Source organism: Rattus rattus, chromosome 2 (genome assembly GCF_011064425.1).
Source record: "Rattus rattus isolate New Zealand chromosome 2, Rrattus_CSIRO_v1, whole genome shotgun sequence".
In the NCBI taxonomy this organism is placed as follows: domain Eukaryota; kingdom Metazoa; phylum Chordata; class Mammalia; order Rodentia; family Muridae; genus Rattus; species Rattus rattus.
Window position 1 is genome coordinate 88,154,185 of NC_046155.1, and position 18,514 is coordinate 88,172,698.

Sequence of the window (18,514 nt, forward strand, 5' to 3'; positions counted from 1 at the left end):
ATGTTCCTGGCTCTCTTCCTCTCTCTTTCTGCCTTTCTCTGCCTCTACTCCTTCAACTCCCTTTCCCATCTCCTAAATAAACTCTATTCCATACTATATCCGTTGTGTGGCTGGTACCGCAGGGGGTACCTCAGCATGGGCTCACAGAGGCCCATTCCACCTCACCACACAACTCGACCAAACATACTCCTGGTTCTTTCTTTTTTATAAAACACTACACTGTGGACATTTTTTTTTTCTTTTTACTTTTCCTGTTGTGTAGCTCATATTTCATTGTGTGACATATGTGATTTGAGATTTAATATTAGCAATTAAGATTGCAGTGTAATAAAAGAACCTTGATTTTGGGCAGATTTAGGTTGGTCATGCCTATAATCCCAGCACTCAGGCTGAGGCAGAATGACTACTTCAAGTTGGAAGCTAGCCTGAGCTATATAGTACATTTCAGGCCAGCCTAGGCTAGAAGTATTTTGAGACTGCCTCAAAAACCAAACCAAACCAACCAACCAACCAAAAAAACTTGAGTACCAAGTAAAATCAATTAATTTAGGTAACTTGGGCCATGAGATTGCACAACTGGTAAAGCGCTTGCCACTCAAGCACTAGGAACTGAGTTCAGTGCCCAGTACTCAGTTAAAAGCTGGACATGATGGCACAGTGTTGGTGAAGCAGAGACAAGAGGGTTCCTTGGAGTTGGCTTGTAGTAGGACTAGCAGAATTTAAGAGCTCCAGATTCAGTGAGGGACACTGTCCCCCAAAAATACAGTGGAAGATTACTAGAAGATGCCAAAATCAGTCTCTGGCCTCCACAGCATGGATATGTTTATACATATTTAACTGCAAACTCACAGATTTGCCTGCCTTTGCCTCTTGAGTGCTAGAATTAAAGGCATGCACCATGGTCTGGCCAAAACCTTTCATTAGGAAATGACAGCTTCAATTTAGACATAAGGGAATGAATGAATCCTGTTTGACTAATCTTTCCTCCTAACTTATGCTATAGTTCATTTGAGATAAATTACAGAAGACTTGATATCAAGATTGGTGAGGACTTTGCTATTGTTGAGGGTTTTCTTGAGGTTTCTTTGAACATTATTCATATGACAAACCTCACTAGCTTGCTCATCTTACAAAGTTTTGAAGATTTCCAGCAATTTCCAAGAATGTAGAACGTTGGCTATAAAAACATTATGCTATATAAGAATAATCTTTGTCTTCCTTTGGCCTCTGATATTTAAGTATTTTCAGGAGGAAAGTATGCTTACTACCAGATTTCCACTTCAAATGCTAATTTCCTTAGCAATCAATGCTGGCTTGGAAAACACATGGTATCACACATGGGATCCAAGGAATTTTTTCTTAAAGTGACAAGATTTTTAAACAAAGTTCTTTTCACAAATCAGTTTTCATGCCAAAATACTGAAACCAGTATTGGGTTTTGTTTATGCCCTTCCTACTCTTCTCGAAATGGGGGAAATTCTGATTTAAATTGGACTCAAATGCCATCCATTCCCTAGTGATCTCACTCTAGCCCAGACACACCTGGAACTCAAATCTTTCAGCTTCTGCCACCCTTCCGAATCCTAAGACCAGAGGTGTGAGCAACGCACAGAGGGTTCTAAACAAGATTATCTCAGATCAGCTCCTACTGCTCACTCACAAAGGGGAGCACGTTCCCTAGCAAGCATAATGAGGATTATCTGTTCTCTGTGGGTCTGAATCCCCGGAGCGTGAGAGTTTTGAGCGCCGGGGAGACGCCTTTCTCACTTTTTCATCTCTTTTAGAGCCTCACACTGGGCACTCGGTGGGTTGGGTGACACTGAAGGACCGGGACGCTACTTTGGCGAGCTTTTGCCTGCCAGAAACTAACTCATCCCATTCAGGTGATTCTTCACGTCCCCGAGGTGGCGCCACCGCAGGTGTGTCAGCTAGTGCACCGGTTCCCGCCAACAGCAGAGCATTTGAAACCAAGCAGCGGCCGCAGATCGGCGACCTCCGGACCACCGCCTGCCAACGCCCCGTGTGGCCCGTACCTGCTCGCTGACCCCGCGTGGGGGAGGCGACCCGGGCGTTCGCTCTGCTGAGAGAAACGCTCTCCTAGAAGTCTCCCAGGCACTGCTTTTACTGGCCCGGAGACGCTGTCCGTTTTTCCCTATAGGTGACAGGAAGCGTGGAGTGAGGATGTGCTCACGGGTGTGGAGGTGGCCTGAGACCCGTCCCGGCTAACTGCCGAACGCAGAGTTCACAGGCAAACTAAAGCACAGCACTGCCAGCGGAGACCCTGAAACACTACTCAGCCGCCCCGTGCCCCGGCGCCACGCCCACTGTGGGAGGAGCGCCGCCCTTCGCGCGAGAACTCGCTTCGCCTCCCCTCTTCCTAGTGCGAAGTCTCGCGAGAAGCAGCTAAAGAGCCGGCCTGCAACCTGCCCGGGCGGCTCTGGTAGGCGCAGCCGGTGGAGCGGCCGCCTTACACCTAGTACCGGAGGGATCCGGTTGAGTAGGCGGAGGGAGCGGAGCGTCGCTCGCTCGCTCGCTCTTGTAGCTCTTCTCCTCAACTCTCGGTGGACGTCTCAGGGGCCGGCAGGTTGGAGTGGGCCGGGTGCGGGCGGCTGGGTTTGCAGTGGAAGCCGAGGGCGAGGTTGGCTGCTGTGACCGGGGTCCGGGAGGCTGGCGGCGGCTCCAGGAGCGTGGGGAGCGGTACTCAGGGCTGCCGGCTCGGGTACTGGGTCGGGAGAGGCGGAGAAAGGTGCTGCTTTGGGGGTTAGGAGTCTGGAGGCCTTTCCCCAGGGGAAAAAAAGGCTATTTTCTCACACCTCCTTTCCAACCTCCTTTCCAGGGCAGAGTAACCCAGTGCCCCGCCCCTTTCCTGTCATCTTTGGGTCACCGCAGCGACAACCCTAAGGAGGCGCATCACAATAGGGCGGTGAGTAAGGCTCCGGGTTTGGGGATAAGGTGGTGGGGGAGTCGCCCTTTGGGTGGAGGATGAGACACCTGTAATGTGCTGTGTGGTTTTATCCTGTAACCGTATCAACAATGGTAAAGCTTTGTTTCCCCTAACTTGCCTAGTAAAGGTTCTGATTTACTCTCTGTAAGACACAAGCCCTCTGACACCTCTTACTTTGGGGGTATGGGCTTGAGAGGAGCTGAGATTTCACTTAGTTTGTTAATGTTGGCTAGTGTGCCTAACCTCAGCCTTTCCGGGCTTCTCTCTCTCTCTCTCTTTTTTTTTTTCTTTGAAAATTTGAGTCGTGGTCTCTTATTGGTATTTGGAGCCCAGAACATGCTAAAATGTTTTCCACTTTGTGCACTTAGTATGTGAAATTATTTTATAGCCATGAAAGAGTCTGCGTGCTTTTTATTTAAGTTAACAATCTGGATGGAGGAGCACAGTGTATTGATTGATTGGCAGTTGGCTTTCTTTCTGTTCTTGCCTGCCTCCCACTCTTTCTAGCTCCACTGGCTAAATTAGATCAGAACTTTTTAGAAATGGGTTTATATTGAATGAAATAGACTATAGAAATGGATGATAAGATATAATAAAAACATGTAAATGTAAAGACTGAAAAAGTTTCTGTACTAGAGAGTCCATCTACAACTCAGCCCTCGGCATTGAACCAAGGACTGATATTGAATATCAAGCAGAAAGCATTAGAAAGTACTTGGAAAATTACTTAATGGGAGATAAAGATGAGTTAATATAGTTTTCGAGGACAGTTACTTTTGAAGATTTTAGGCATAATAGTTTTCTCTAACGTAGAGCTTAGAGTATTCAGCATTTATGGGCGGAGAGAAGGTAAGGAGGGAGCTTCAGAAACATGGAGGAGCGAGTTTAGGACCCAGAATAATGGAGTTCAGAAAGTTCCAAGCAATGTTTTGATTTGTAGACATTTTTTCATATTCAAATTTCCAGGCGGGCTTTTTTCCTCCTATGTTACCCTCCAGCCGATCTGAATTTTGTTTTGTTTTGTTCTATTCTTCAAAGACTTGTATAACTATTTTTTAACCATTAAATGAAATCACAAAGAACTGTGGTCTGCTTTATGGCCTTTTACATTTAAATGGTCTCGTGGAGTGTCCAAGTGATCTGGAGATACTAGCATCCCTAGAATCCCTTAGAAGTAAGAGTGAGGACCATGCACATGCTGGCAGGTACTAGACAGCTGGCTGTTCTCTGAGAGACGTCAGGATTCAAGCCCATCTGATTAACTGTGTAGATGAGTGTGGAGTCAGTCTTCAGCTTTCTTAAAGAATACAGGAACTCCAGATTTTTAAGTTTGATTTCCCCATTTTTGAAATATTAACAGGTAAAACAAAAAAAGCCTTCATGTAACACAATCAAACCTAGTTGTATTTTAACATACGAGAGTATTTTAGAGCTTTGTTTTATATCTTGGTTTAGGAGCTGTGTATAGGTCAGAATTAATTTTATAACTAGAAACAAGTTTAAATCAACTATGTCAGTTTGGAATTATAGATTTTTAGAATTGTGAAAAATGTCTAATCTTATTAAAATCAATACATGGTTTAGTGCCCTTTAAATACAGGGCTACAGACTAAACATAATTTCTAACGTAGTATCTCATTGTCTACACTTTTTTTTTTTTTTGTAGTTTATTACTGGTTTGAAATCATTAGATGGGAAAAAAATCCATAAATAAGCTCGTAAGTTTTAAATTGCATACCATTTCAAGTTCAATGATAAAATTGTGATTCTCACACTACCTGCGTGGAATATAGACCACTTCTTTTCTCCAGTGAATCTGACCAGGATGTGCTACCCATCCATCTGCCACTTTAGTAGTAATTTGTTTATCAGACTGACTGATAATTTTACAGTGTGTTCAAGAACTCTTATTTTATTTAGTGATGGCCCACAGTACAAAAGCAGTGCTGTTACTAATTCATCTACGTCAACAAGAAGTCATAATGTGCTTCTTGTATGTGAGAAAAGTGAAAGTTCCAAACTTCATCAGGAAGGAAAAAAACCATGCCAAGGTTGCTAAGATGTGTAAATTTAGTCACAGAAACATTTTACTAGGATATATTACAATTTTTCTATCTCATTGTTAATTATTGTTACTGTGTGTAACCATTAAAGTTTCTCATAGGTGGTATACATAAGGATTCATTTGGTACTAGTCATAGTTTAAGGCATCTACTGATAACCTTGGAATATATACTTTAAGAGGGACTATATTAACATTTTACTATGGGAATAACGATGAAAACTTTTGATTTGTTTTTATTATTTGATTTAAAAGTATCAAGAGTATATTGGTTTATTTAGAAGGGTACTTGTACCTACTATGTAAAATTAAGTCCAGGATCCCATCTACCGTCCATTTCAGGATCTGAATACTTGTTATTTGCTATACCTTATCACACTGTGTCTCTGGGTATTGACTTTTACCAGAGGAAATACTCATCCCCTGGCGAATTGGGAGAGTGAGAAGCTTGGCAATGGGATGAAGAAGGCAATGTGAAACAAATATTCTTGTGCCTCTTCTTTACAGAAGCCATTGATTGAAATTCTTTTTTCTAGTAAGAAGAATGTGTACTTTGATTAAACTTTGTGTCTGATACATAGCATGACTTAATGGCATTTATGGGATTGAACCTTGTGGATTAAAACTCATTTATTTACTAGTAGGAAGTATTTTAATCACATAATCTGCTTCAAGCTTTGTTGGGCTGTGAGGAATGGGAGTTTATAGGTCAAACTCAAGTCCCAAGAGGTGGATATTGCAAAGTAAGGGTCTTTATCTTAGTGGTAAAGTCATGAAAGCCAGCCATGTAAGGAACAGAGTTTAAAAAAGGAAGAAGAAATAGCTAAATACTCCTTTGTTACTATGCAACTGTACAAACAGGACTGATACAACTGAGTTTATTAAAACTTGTATGAAGACTGCAAAGGATATTTTTTTAAGTCAGGACTTTAGGCGGAGAGTGTAATATACTAGATTTTCTTATGTTTAGCCCAGTCTTTTTAAATTCAGTGAGGCTAATATCTCTTCATCAGTTCCCTGCTTGAGGAAGTGAAAAGAGCAAGGGATGAAAAGAGAAGATGTGTTATGTTTATAAAATGTTCCTGAGAGTTTTAAAAACATTTTTTATTTATTATTTTCATTTATTACATCCTCACTGGTTTCCCCTCACTGCTTTCCTAGTTCCTATGCCCTAGTCTACCCTTTTCCCCAGAGCTGCTCCTCCTATGTTTCCCTTCAGAAAAGAACAGGGCTCCCAGAAATATCAACTGAACATGGGACATACTTCATATTAAGTTAAACGAAGCAACCTAGTAGGAGGGAAAGGGTCCCAAAAGGGGGCAAAAGAGTCAGAGACAGCCCCTGCTCCCACTGTTAGTAGTCTCACAAGAAGACTAAACTATATAACCATCACTTGTATACATAAAGAGGACCTAGGTTAGACCATACAGGCTCCCTGATTGTCAGTTCAGTCTCTGAGCTCCTAAGCACCCAGGTTAGTGAATTTTTTGTTTTAGGGATTGTCATATATTTGTGTAGATTGTCTTGATGTTCGGGTTGGGGGTGTGGAACGTCATTTCCCCCATGTTTCTATGGTGACTTACAAAGAAGGAAATGCTTGTTTGCAGGTAGCTTTCAGCCCCCTCCTTCCACTCTCTGAAGTTATTTTTCCAATGAGGATTAGAGGAAGGGGTTGAATGTACTTTCCTCAGTGCCTTTGGTTCTGTTTTGGGGTCTCCTGTTTCTTAGAACATACATTTTCAATATATTCATCTGTATGGTAGGTTTATCTGAGCAGGCTGGACCTCTGTGAGGGAGAAGGAAATGGAACACCTACATTTCTAACTGGGTAAGTGTAATTTACAATTGAAGTGATTTCCAATTTGGCCAGTGGTTTGGGTTATATTTTTAATCCTCATCTATCTGACTCCTTTATTGTTGCTTTGTTAGTCTAAAGTAAAATTATGGCAGAGGTTGGCTGTGGGGAAAGAGATAGTTACAGATGTTTGTTATAGAGGAAGAGTTACAAGTTAGGCCTCCTTAATCCTAAATCTAAACTCTGAAATGCTGCAAAATCTGAATTCTTCTGAGCATCTCCCTAGTCACCATGTTTGAAAATTATCTTTAGAGTATGTGTCTAGGCTATTCATAAAATGTAAATGAGTTTGTGTTTAGTCTTGGGCCCAAGATAATTCAGTTCATATATGCAAACATTCCAGAATTTTAGAAAAAAAAAATCCACAATCAATCTGGAATCTGAAATACTTTTGGCCCTAGGCATTTCAGATAAGGGATATTCAATCTGGTTTAGAGTTTTGTTTTTCTCTTTAATTGAATGTTTACTAGGGTTCAAGCTAATGTTGCGGTTTCCTTAATATTTCCTCCTGGTTTACTTTGTGGTCCTTGAAACTGATACCTCTTTGCAAAGAAGGTAGCAAACTAGAACTCAGAGGTAGAAGGTGAACAATTAGAACTCAGAGATGCTCTCTAGAGAAAGATAAAAGGGTGATGGTGGGTTCACAGGCAGTGGGGGTGGAGTGAGTTAAATACAACTGTAGAGTTTGGATGCTGGATCTTTGGATTAGAACAGGTAGAATCTGTGATCTCATTGTGAAATCTGAATAACTCCAGTATCTGGAACATTTGTTATCCCAAGCATTTTGGTTAATAGATACTTTACCCATATTTGAAATAGTAAAGCACAAAGAGGAAAGAGTTTGTTACTTATGCATGCTTATGTCACAGATTTCTGAAGATTGTAAGGTATCGTTGCTTTATCTTTGCCAGTAAAAGCAAAAGACACCTTTCTTTATTAATAATTATATTGTTTAAAAAATGTAATCTACCAGATTAAATGTCCTTAATGTCCAAGGAGGATTGGTGCTAACCATCCCATGAATATAAAGTCCTTAGCTGCTTAAGCTCTTGCTGTAAAATGGAGTAATATTTCTGTATAACCCACACACAATAAATCCTCTATACACTTCAAGTCATCTTGAGATTATTTAATGCCTAACTCAATATAAATTCTATGCAAATGGTTGTCCTACTATATTTAGAGAATAATGACAAAAACTGTACAATCTTGAGTTGGTTAAGCCTGTGGGTGTTGAACATGAGAATACAGAAGGCTAACTACTTATTTTTATTGTTGTAGATGAAAGAAATGATATATTAGTATTTGGCGACCTAAGAAAATTAACATTTTGTATTTGGCTGGGTATAAGATGATAGTGTCATAGTGAATGACTGATTAAAATACTACTTGACTAGACACTATGAATAATAGTTTTCTAAGGTAATTAAGAATTGTCATTATTTTTATTCTTGAGTTATTTGGAATCATTTAGATTTGAGTTTAAAGCTCACTGTTAGCTCTTTGATGCTAAAGCTACTTAATCGCTTTAATAATTTTTCTTCACATGGAAATGTGTATAGAACATAATAGCTAGGGATTTAAAGATAAAGGAGGAGTATTTTAAAATGTATAAATAATAGAACAATATATCAATGTAAATGTTTAGCACTTTGACTTTTCTTTATGGCCAGAAGATAGCATATTGGCACTGTTGGTCCTACCTCCTTGCTTACCTACCCATATTCTTGAAACACATCTCTCAGTTAATTTATGTACATTTTTGCCAATCTTATTTAGAAAGGACACGTTCAAAATTTTATTTATAGCTTTTGACAGTATAATTCTTGTACTAAAATTAAAAAAGTTTCCTTTTCCTTATGCTGATAAAGAGTGAACAGTAGGAAGTCCTCCTTGTTTTCAATGCTGGCATTTATTGTCTGGTATTTGTTAGTCTATATACTTTTAACGTCAGGTAAAAAAGAAGAGGGGTATTTTGAAGTATGTCTATTAGAATTTTTTAAAACCAAAACATTTATTAATTAAATTATTTTATTTTCCACTTTAAGATATTTGATTATTACTTGTAGTGAGTAGAACATTCTGGATTTTTTTGTTTACAGATTATATTAAATGCCAACCTAAAAGTAATTTAAAAATTGCCGTTATTGTGGGTGGGTGGGCAGTAATGTGTTCTAGAGGATGAACATACCACAGAGCATATGTGAAGATCAGAGGATAGTATGTGAAATTAGTACTCTTCTTTCTCCTTCACATGGGTTCTGGGGGTCGAATTCAGGTCATCAAACTTGCAGTAAAAGCACCTTTGTCCACTCAGCCCTCTTGTCTGCCCTTCATCCCCCATAAAAATATACTTTAAAGCCTAGTTACCTAAGGAGGAATTACAGGTAAAAGTTTTTGCAACAAATAATTTTTATGATTTTTCTCATTTTTGGATGGGCATATAAAGTGCTGACTTATTTTTAAAGTAATTATTTCATTCAAGGCAGTTTGTTTTACAGAGTGTGGGCTTGAATTTAGTTTTTTAATGTCTAGAAAGCAAATGATGGTGTCTGCTTCTTTAAACGCTTCATTTATTCATTTAGAGTCTATATGTGTGTTTGTATGCATGTGCTGTTTTGGTGCTGAGGTTCAAACCCAGGGTCTTGTGCTTTGACATGCTAGCAGGCTCTATTGCTGAGATGTATCCCTTAGCCATGTACAACTGCTTATAGAACCTGAAACTTCCCTGAATGATAGTTAACTGTAGGATACTCTTCAGTCGTTTTATTAAGTTCTACATTGCTAGTTTCTCCTTTAAAAGAGAATAGTTATTTAGAGACTAGCGGGACTATCAAACTATAGTATACAAAAGTACTTTAAATTAATTAATGCTCTAAAAAATTGGAAGAAAAAACTGAAGCAAACATGAATCAAAACCTCTTAGCTGATTAAGGTAGTAAATTACACCTAGTAATTGGAAGGCTGAGCCTATAATATAGATTGAAAGTTTGCTGAGTGTTTTATTCTAGTGCCTCCTCTGGTGAGCTACACATACTACTTATAAGGTGTGTGAAAAATGTTTACCATGCAGTAGAAAGGAGACATTAAAACTAATGTTTGTATTGCATTTTTACTGCAAATTTTTATTTTCCTTTTTAATATATTCTTACTATATATTTAATATTGCTATGATAGGATATATGAATTATACATATGATTTACATTAGTTGAGCTCAGAATGCATTAAGAGGTAAAGCTGCTATATTTTAGATATCTATGCATCCCTAGTGAATGATACTATTTAACAGTAACCTTAAATAGTGTTACTTTTGAAATTGTTTTATGATGAGAACTTGGAAACATTTCTTATGAAATGCTTTAATGAAAAATTTATCCTACAAACTTTGAATAGTTGTGTTAAAATATATGATAACTACTTTAAAAGTTTATCTCATAAACTTGAGTATCCATTTTCTCAATACTTCAGTTACCATTGTTATCATTCAAACACTTTGGTTATCATCAAACAAAAACATTACTAGGTTAAACAGCTGATTTAAAATTTCTTCTCTTCCCACTTTTGACCATTTTGGATAGGATGTGTGTGTATAAATTGTATGTTTAAAACTAACTCTTTATTTTGTTATAAAATTTATAATTTGCCACCTATATTTTAATATAGTTGGGTGATTCTTGGAAGCCTGTAGTCTCAGTTCCAGTTCCTGATTTCTTTGGTGGGTCTTTGCTAAAAACTTTAGCATATGGCTACTGATTGTACATTCTTGTTTCTTATACTAGAATTCTTTGCCTTGAAAAATTGTCGTTAGCTTTTTTCTAAAGATTTATTTTAATTATGTGTGTCTGCATGTTTCTGTCTCTTGACATGAGACACATGTCTGTGCACTGGTACATATGTATGCACATGATGGACAGAAGAGGGTACCCCATTCTTTTGAGCTGGACTTAAAGGTGTTTATTGATGCCTGGCTTGTGTGGGTGCTGGGATCCAGACTGTGGTCCTCGTGATGGTGTAGTGAAGCGCTTTACCTGGGGAGCCAGCTCTTTAGCTCCCAAGGCTCAGAAGTTCTTCTTCATTTTTGTTTGTTTGTTTTTTAACTTAAATGTGAATCTTGGTGGTTTTGTTTTCATTCTGAAAATCAGTGTTTACCCACTTTTTCCTCAACTTTTTTCTTAAATGTTTTATTTTGAAATTTTTGATTTCTGGAACTTTAGGAAAGCAAGTCCTTTGCTCTTTTTTAGAATTTTTTTTATTTCTTTTTTTTTTCATCTTTATTAACTTGGGTATTTCTTATTTCTTTTTTAGAATCTTATCTGTCATCTTTTTATCTCTTACTGTTTTGAAATGTCACTTTGTATTAGCTGAGTCTGACATTTTGATGAGTTGTGTATTAAATCTGAGAGATGGTATATTATAATTGAAAAAATACCAAATTTCACTGTAGAGATATGACTCATAGCTTTAATTGGCTAAAGCAAGTTACTGAAATCAATCTTAATTTAAAGGTCTTTGAATATAAAAACATTGTTTATTCTCAAAATGGAACACTGCTCAGATTCCTAAGCTATAATGCTATCTAGAGAGAGTTTTTCTGTTATCAAGTATTTTGTCCCAAGGCGCAAGTCTTTGATTGTTTAAAATGAAGAAGGAAAAATAATATTTTTATTATTTTTTAGCTGTAATATTTTGCTTTTGTACTGGCAAATCCAGTAGCTACCAGCCTTCCTGGTCATTACAGCTGCTCAACTTCCAGAATATGACGGCCATGTCAAACCCCAAAGAAATAGCTATAATAGAGGCACATGTGGCTATTTAAAGTGATTTTAAGAGAGTTTTAAAAATCCACTTCGTTTAGGTATGGTGGCATAGGTCTGGTATCTGGAGTACCCAAGAGACTGAGACAGGCCAGTCACTGAGATTATGCTACCTGCAGTTGCACAGTGAGTTTAAAGCTAGCAGAGAGTACATGGTTATACTTTGTTCAGAGAAACCAAACCAGATTCTTCAGTTGAAGTAGACACTATCTTTTTGAGCCAAGTGTGGTGCCACACATCTTCAGTCTAATCACTGAGGAGGCAAAGGCAAGATTTCAAGGCCAGTCTGGTCTACATTGGTGAGTGGCATAAAGACCCTGTCTCAGAAACAAAACAAAGAGAAAATAAACAGACGTGCTGGGCAATGGTAGTGCCCACCCTTCATCCCAGAGCTGGGAAAGCAGGAGGATCTCCGTGCGTTCAAGGCTAACCTGATAAGTTTTAGGACAGCCAGAGCTATCTAGAATACCTTTCTCCAAAAACCAAAAAAGTTGAAAAAAAAATTTAAAAATTTCAAAAAAAAAAAAAAAACCGAGAAACTATCTTCCTCACCTTTTAAATTTTTTATATTTTTTTCTGTTTCCTTTTTTTTTTCATCTTTATTAACTTGAGTATTTCTTATTTACATTTCCATTGTTAATCCCCCTTCCCTGTTTCCTGGCCAACATCCCTCTAACCCCTCCCACTCCCCTTCTCTATGGGTGTTCCCCTCTCCATCCTCCCCCCATTACCGTCTTCCCCTCAACAATCACATTCACTGGGGGTTCAGTCTTGGCAGGACCAAGGGCTTCCCCTTCCACTGGTGCTCTTACTAGGCTATTCATTGCTACCTATGAGGTTGGAGCCCAGGGTCAGTCCATGTATGGTCTTTGGGTAGTGGCTTAATCACTGGAAGCTCTGGTTGGTTGGCATTGTTGTTCATATGGTGTCTCAAGCCCCTTCAAGCTCTTTCAGTCCTTTCTCTGATTCCTTCAACAAGGGTCCCGTTCTCAGTTCAGTGGTTTGCTGCTGGCATTCGCCTATGTATTTGCTGTATTCTGGCTGTGTCTCTCAGGAAGAGATCTACATCCGGTTCCTGTCAGTCTGCACTTCTTTGCTTCATCCATCTTATCTAGTTCGGTGGCTGTATATGTATGAGCCATCTGTGGGGCAGGCTCTGAATGGGTGTTCCTTCAGCCTCTGTTCTAAACTTTGCCTCCCTATTCCCTCCCAAGGGTATTCTTGTTCCCCTTTTAAAGAAGAAGTGAAGTATTCGCATTTTGGTCATCCTCCTTGAGTTTCATGTGTTCTGTGCATCTAGGGTAATTCGAGCATTTGGGCTAATATCCACTTATCAATGAGTGCATACCATGTGTGTTTTTCTGTGATTGGGTTACCTCACTCAGGATGATATTTTCCAGTTCCGTCCATTTGCCTATAAATTTCTTAGTCATTGTTTTTGATAGCAGAATAGTACTCCATTGTGTAGATGTACCACATTTTCTGTATCCATTCCTCTGTTGAAGGGCATCTGGGTTCTTACCAGCTTCTGGCTATTAGAAATAAGGCTGCTATGAACATAGTGGAGCATGTGTCTTTGTTATATGTTGGGGCATCTTTTGGGTATATGCCCAAGAGAGGTATAGCTGGGTCCTCAGGTAGTGGAATGTCCAATTTTCTGAGGAACCTCCAGACTGATTTCCAGAGTGGTTGTATCAGTTTGCAATCCCACCAACAATGGAGGAGTGTTCCTCTTTCTCCACATCCTTACCAGCATTTGCTGTCACCTGAGTTTTTGATCTTAGCCATTCTCACTGGTGTGAGGTGGAATCTCAGGGTTGTTTTGATTTGCATTTCCCTTATGACTAAAGATGTTGAACATTTCTTTAGGTGTTTCTCAGCCATTCAGCATTCCTCAGCTGTGAATTCTTTGTTTAGCTCTGAACCTCATTTTTTAATAGGGTTATTTGTCTCCCTGCAGTCTAACTTTGTGAGTTCTTTGTATATTTTGGATATGAGCCCTCTATCAGTTGTAGGATTGGTAAAGATCTTTTCCCAATCTGTTGGTTGTAGTTTTGTCCTAATAACAGTGTCCTTTGCCTTACAGAAGCTTTGCAGTTTTATGAGATCCCATTTGTTGATTCTTGATCTTAGAGCATAAGCCATTGGTGTTTTGTTCAGGAAATTTTTTCCAGTGCCCATGTGTTCAAGATTCTTCCCCACTTTTCCTTCTATTAGTTTGTGGTTTGATGTGGAAGTCCTTGATCCACTTGGACTTAAGCTTTGTACAGGGTGATAAGCATGGATCGATCTGCATTCTTCTACATGCTGACCTCCAGTTGAACCAGCACCATTTGCAGAAAATGCTATCTTTTTTCTATCAGATGGTTTTGGCTCCTTTGTCAAAAATCAAATGACCATAGGTGTGTGGGTTAATTTCTGGGTCTTCAGTTCTATTCCACTGGTCTGTCTGTCTCTGTACCAATACCATACAGTTTTTATCACTATTGCTCTGTAATACTGCTTGAGTTCAGGGATAGTGATTCTCCCTGAAGTCCTTTTATTGTTGAGGATAGTTTTAGCTATCCTGGGTTTTTTGTTATTCCAGATGAATTTGCAAATTGTTCTGTCTAACTCTCTGAAGAATTGGATTGGTATTTTGATGGGGATTGCATTGAATCTGTAGATCGCTTTTGGTAAAAAAGCCATTTTTACTATATTATTCCTGCCATGAGCATGGGAGTTCTTTCCAGCTTCTGAGATTTTCTTCAATTTCTTTCTTCAGAGGCTTGAAGTTCTTATCATACAGATCTTTCACTTGCTTGGTTAAAGTCACACAGAGGTATTTTATATTATTTGGGACTATTATGAAGGGTGTCATTTCCCTAATTTCTTTCTCAGCTTTTTTCTCTTTTGTGTACAGGAAGGCTACTGATTTATTTGAGTTAAAAAAATATGGAACACTTCACCAATTTGCGTGTCATCCTTGCACAGGGGCCATGCTAATCTTCTCTGTGTCGTTCCAATTTTAGTATATGTGCTGCTGAGGGGAGCACAATTTTTTATATTTTAAAATTTTTTTAAATTATTTTATGTGTGGATGTTTTGCCTGGATGTATATAAGTGTATGTTCCTGGTATCAGTGGATGCCAGAAAGGGTGCTGGATCTCCTGGAACTGAAGTTACATATGGTTGTGAGCTGCTGTATGATTGCTGGGAATGGAATCCAGCTTCTCTGAAAGACCAGCAAATGCTCTTAGTCACTAAACTATTTCTTCAGCACTCATTTAAGAAAAAAAAAAAGTGTGTGTGTGTGTGTGTGTGTGTGTGTGTGTGTGTGTGTGTATAAAAGCATAAACTGTACATTGGGTAGATGCCCTCCATACCTCACCTGCCACTGTTTTTCTTGTCTTTCCCTCCTCCAAGTTTCTTTTGTTTCCTTAGACAGTTTCATTTCTATTGTAATGTCAAATATCTATACTTAATTTTATGTATCTCTATAAAATCTAGGAATCACAAATGAGAGAAAACATATTTATCCTTCAGTTGCATCCATTTTCCTGAAATCCACACAGTCCCTTTATGCCCGAAACATATATATCCATAGTGTATAAGTAGATCACATTTTCTTAGTCTTTTGTTGTTGTTGTTGTTGCTGTTGTTGGACACTGGGTTGATTCTATAACTTGGTTATAATATACACATAAATAGATAAGTACTGTAATACTTTGACTTGGAGTCTTTTGAGTAAATACCCAGGAATGGTCTAGCTGGGTCATCTGGTAGGTCTATTTTTACTTTTTTTAAGAAACCTTCATTATGCCTTCCATGGTGACTTAACTAGTTTAAAATTTTTAAAATATCTTTATTTTATGTATATGAGTACTCTATCTGTATGTACACTTGTGTGCCAGAAGGGGGCATCAGACCCCATTACGGATGGTTGTGAGCCCCCATGTGGTTGCTAGGAATTGAACTCAGGACTTTTGGAAGATAAGCCAGTGCTCTTAACCACTGAGCCATCTCTCCAGCCCTAGTTTACATTTGTAATAGCAGCAGTAAGAATTCCCATTTGTCAACATTCTCACCAGCATTTGGTGTTCTTTGTTTTCTTTGTGACTCATTCTGGCTGGGATAGACAGACTCTCACTATGGTTTTGATTTGCATTCCCGTGATGGCTAGTGGAATAAAACTGTCTGTACGTTTATTGACCAGGCTGTTGTATTTCTTGCTTAGGCTTCTTTGTTCCTTATATATTCTAGATACTAACCTTCTGTCAGATATATAGATAACAAAGATTTTCTTCATTCTGTAGACCATATCCACTGGATTGACTGCTTCCATTCTTTGCAGAAGTTTTTTAATTTTACAAGGTTGCATTTGTCAGTTGGCGTTATTTCCTGAATGATTAGGGTCGTAATTAGAACTGAGTACTTGCCTATACTTTCATCTTGGACCATTTTCCTCTGCACTTCTCTCATAATGGTTGCAGAATTTCAGGTCTTCATTAAGGTCTGACTCACTGGAGTTGATTTTCGTTAAAGATGAAACATAGGAGTCTATTTTCCTTCTTTTACAGATAGATATCTAGTTTTCCCAGCATCCTAAGTTGAATAGGCTTCTTTTTTGTTTTTGTTTTTGTTTTTGTTTTTTTCCATTGTATTGTATGTTTTTGGCATCTTTGTCAAAATCAGGTGACTGTACTCTGGGTTCATATTTCTGTCTTCCTTCTCTGTTCATTGATCAGCATGCATGTTTTGGTGCTGGTGCTGATTTCGTTTGTTTTATTATGGTGGCTCTGTGGTATAACTTGATCAGGTATAATGATGCTTCCCACATTATTTTTGCTCAGGATTATTTGGCTGTCTGAGATCTTTTGTGCTTCCATAAGATCTTTAAGGATTTATTGTTGTTGTTGCCTTTTCTGTTTCTGTGTATGGTAACATTGGAATTTTATGGGAAATACATTGATTCTGTAAATTCCTTTTGTAATATTCTTCCAATCCATGACTATGGAAGATCTTTCAATCTTCCAGTGTGTATTAGTTACTTTTTCATTACTGTAACAAAACACCATGGTCAAGGCAGAGTGACTGGAACAACAAACTGGGAGTTCACATCTTAAACCACAGAGAGCAAACTAGAAATGGCAAAAGAGTTTTTTAACTCTTAGTGTCCAATCCCCATGGTATACTTCCTCCACACCTAAACCTCCCCAAACAGTACCACTAACTGGGGACCAAGTATTCAAACATCTCAACCTCTACAGGAGAGACAACTCATTCACATCACCATATAGTGTGCTCTTTAACTGAAGTTTTTAATATAAGAAAGTCTTCGATTTCCTCGGTTGGTTTTATTCCAAGGTATTTATTCATGTCTTTTTTGAAGCAGTTGTCAATGAGGTTGTTTACCTGTTTAATTCCTAGTTTGTTACTAATGTATAGGAAGGTTGTTGTAGCCACATTTCATAATAGCTTCATGGCTATTGTATAGTCATCACAGATTGAAACATTTTTGTTTTCATATAGTTCTTTCTGTTGTAAGAGCACTATAATCTAGAACTCACATCATAAGACACTTTCTAGACAACCAAGAAATACAAAAGGAATGAAAGTTGTGAAGAAAATAATAAATAGGTAAAAAAAAAAAGCTGCGTTAATAAAGACTGAAAAAATGCATAGCATTGGAAAAGTATGAAAGAAAACAATGTGTAAGTTACTTATAGGCTGCTGTTTCTTAGAGTTGAATGTAATGTATTTCAGTAGCTTCTAGGAATTTTGTCTGTTAATCACATGTCAATCTGGTTTGCTTTGATTTTAAAATATTTCTGGTTTTGGAGGTGTAACTCTTTGGACATAATAAAAAGAAAAAAATAGAATCATAAAGAAAACAGTGATATTTTAACTTAAAATTGTATCTTTTAGTGAGTTAAAGAACTTATAAATATATAGGACTTGTTAATTTTGTTATAAACATGCTAAACATGTTAAGCAGATATTTGGAAATACTTGTAATTCAGAAAGAACTTTAAACTTTATTGTGCTGTTCAAAACAGGAAAAGAACAAATTTTTTTAAATGTGTTAATACCTCGATTAAGAAATGAATGAAGTGCACACTTAGGTCCGCACACAGAAAGGAACACCAGCTGGCCAATGAGGTAGACACGGCCTCAGCAGTTTGAAGATTGAGGCGTGATTTCCAGTACAAGGCTTGCCTGGGATTCATAGTAAGACCCTGTTAAGAAAAAAAGCAAAATAAAGGGAGAGGGAAGGAAATAAAGGAAGAAAGGAAAGGAGAGAGGGAGAATGGAGAGGGGACACAGGAAGAAATGAGGCAGAGAATGAGAGATAAGTGAACAAAGTAATTTTAATACAAAATCTATGAAATAGTTCTTAGGTTGTTGGGGAAATAACTCGGTTGGTAAAGTGCTTGCCATTCAGGCCTGAGGATCTGAGTTCAATCCCCAAAACCCCATTAAAAAAATTACTTGTTTATAATCCTAGTGCAAGGACGTTGAAGACACAGAGGTCTCTGGGGCTTGCTGGCCAGCCAGTGTAACCTAATATAGTTCCAGGCTAACTGAGAGAGATTTTCCTAAAAGAAGGTAAACTGTGTGTCCTGTGGAGTGACACCCAACTTTGAACTTCATCTGCCACATGCACACACACAAAAAATAGAACTTGGAGGCCAAGGGTGTAACTCAGAGGTAGAGCATTTCCTGTCATGCATAAAACCCTAGCTTTGATGTCTAGCACTGTAAAAATAAACCTTATTTTGATTGCAACAAATCAGAAAATAAACTTTTCTTATTTGAATTGAAATTGAATAAATTCTCAATTTGACATTTGACAAAG

At 38.2% G+C, this 18,514-nt stretch overlaps 1 protein-coding gene and 1 non-coding gene across 6 annotated transcripts in view; one reads left to right on the forward strand and one right to left on the reverse strand.

The window, feature by feature from the left end:
• Positions 1–2,402: 2,402 nt before the first annotated feature.
• Btbd10 (BTB domain containing 10) overlaps positions 2,403–18,514 on the forward strand; it is a 57,522-nt gene continuing 41,410 nt past the window's right edge. Inside the window, exons 1-4 of one of the 5 annotated variants that reach the window (XM_032892864.1) lie at positions 2,403–2,584; positions 2,837–2,923; positions 6,770–6,834; positions 8,143–8,283. The gene's annotated coding sequence lies outside the window, so the exon portion shown is untranslated. The remainder of the gene's footprint in view (positions 2,585–2,836; positions 2,924–6,769; positions 6,835–8,142; positions 8,284–18,514) is intronic. The other 4 variants (XM_032892863.1, XM_032892868.1, XM_032892865.1 and 1 more) reach the window with 4 other exon arrangements.
• On the reverse strand, positions 14,605–14,711 carry LOC116894841. The gene has a single exon (XR_004387056.1). It is a non-coding gene; the product is annotated as a U6 spliceosomal RNA (small nuclear RNA).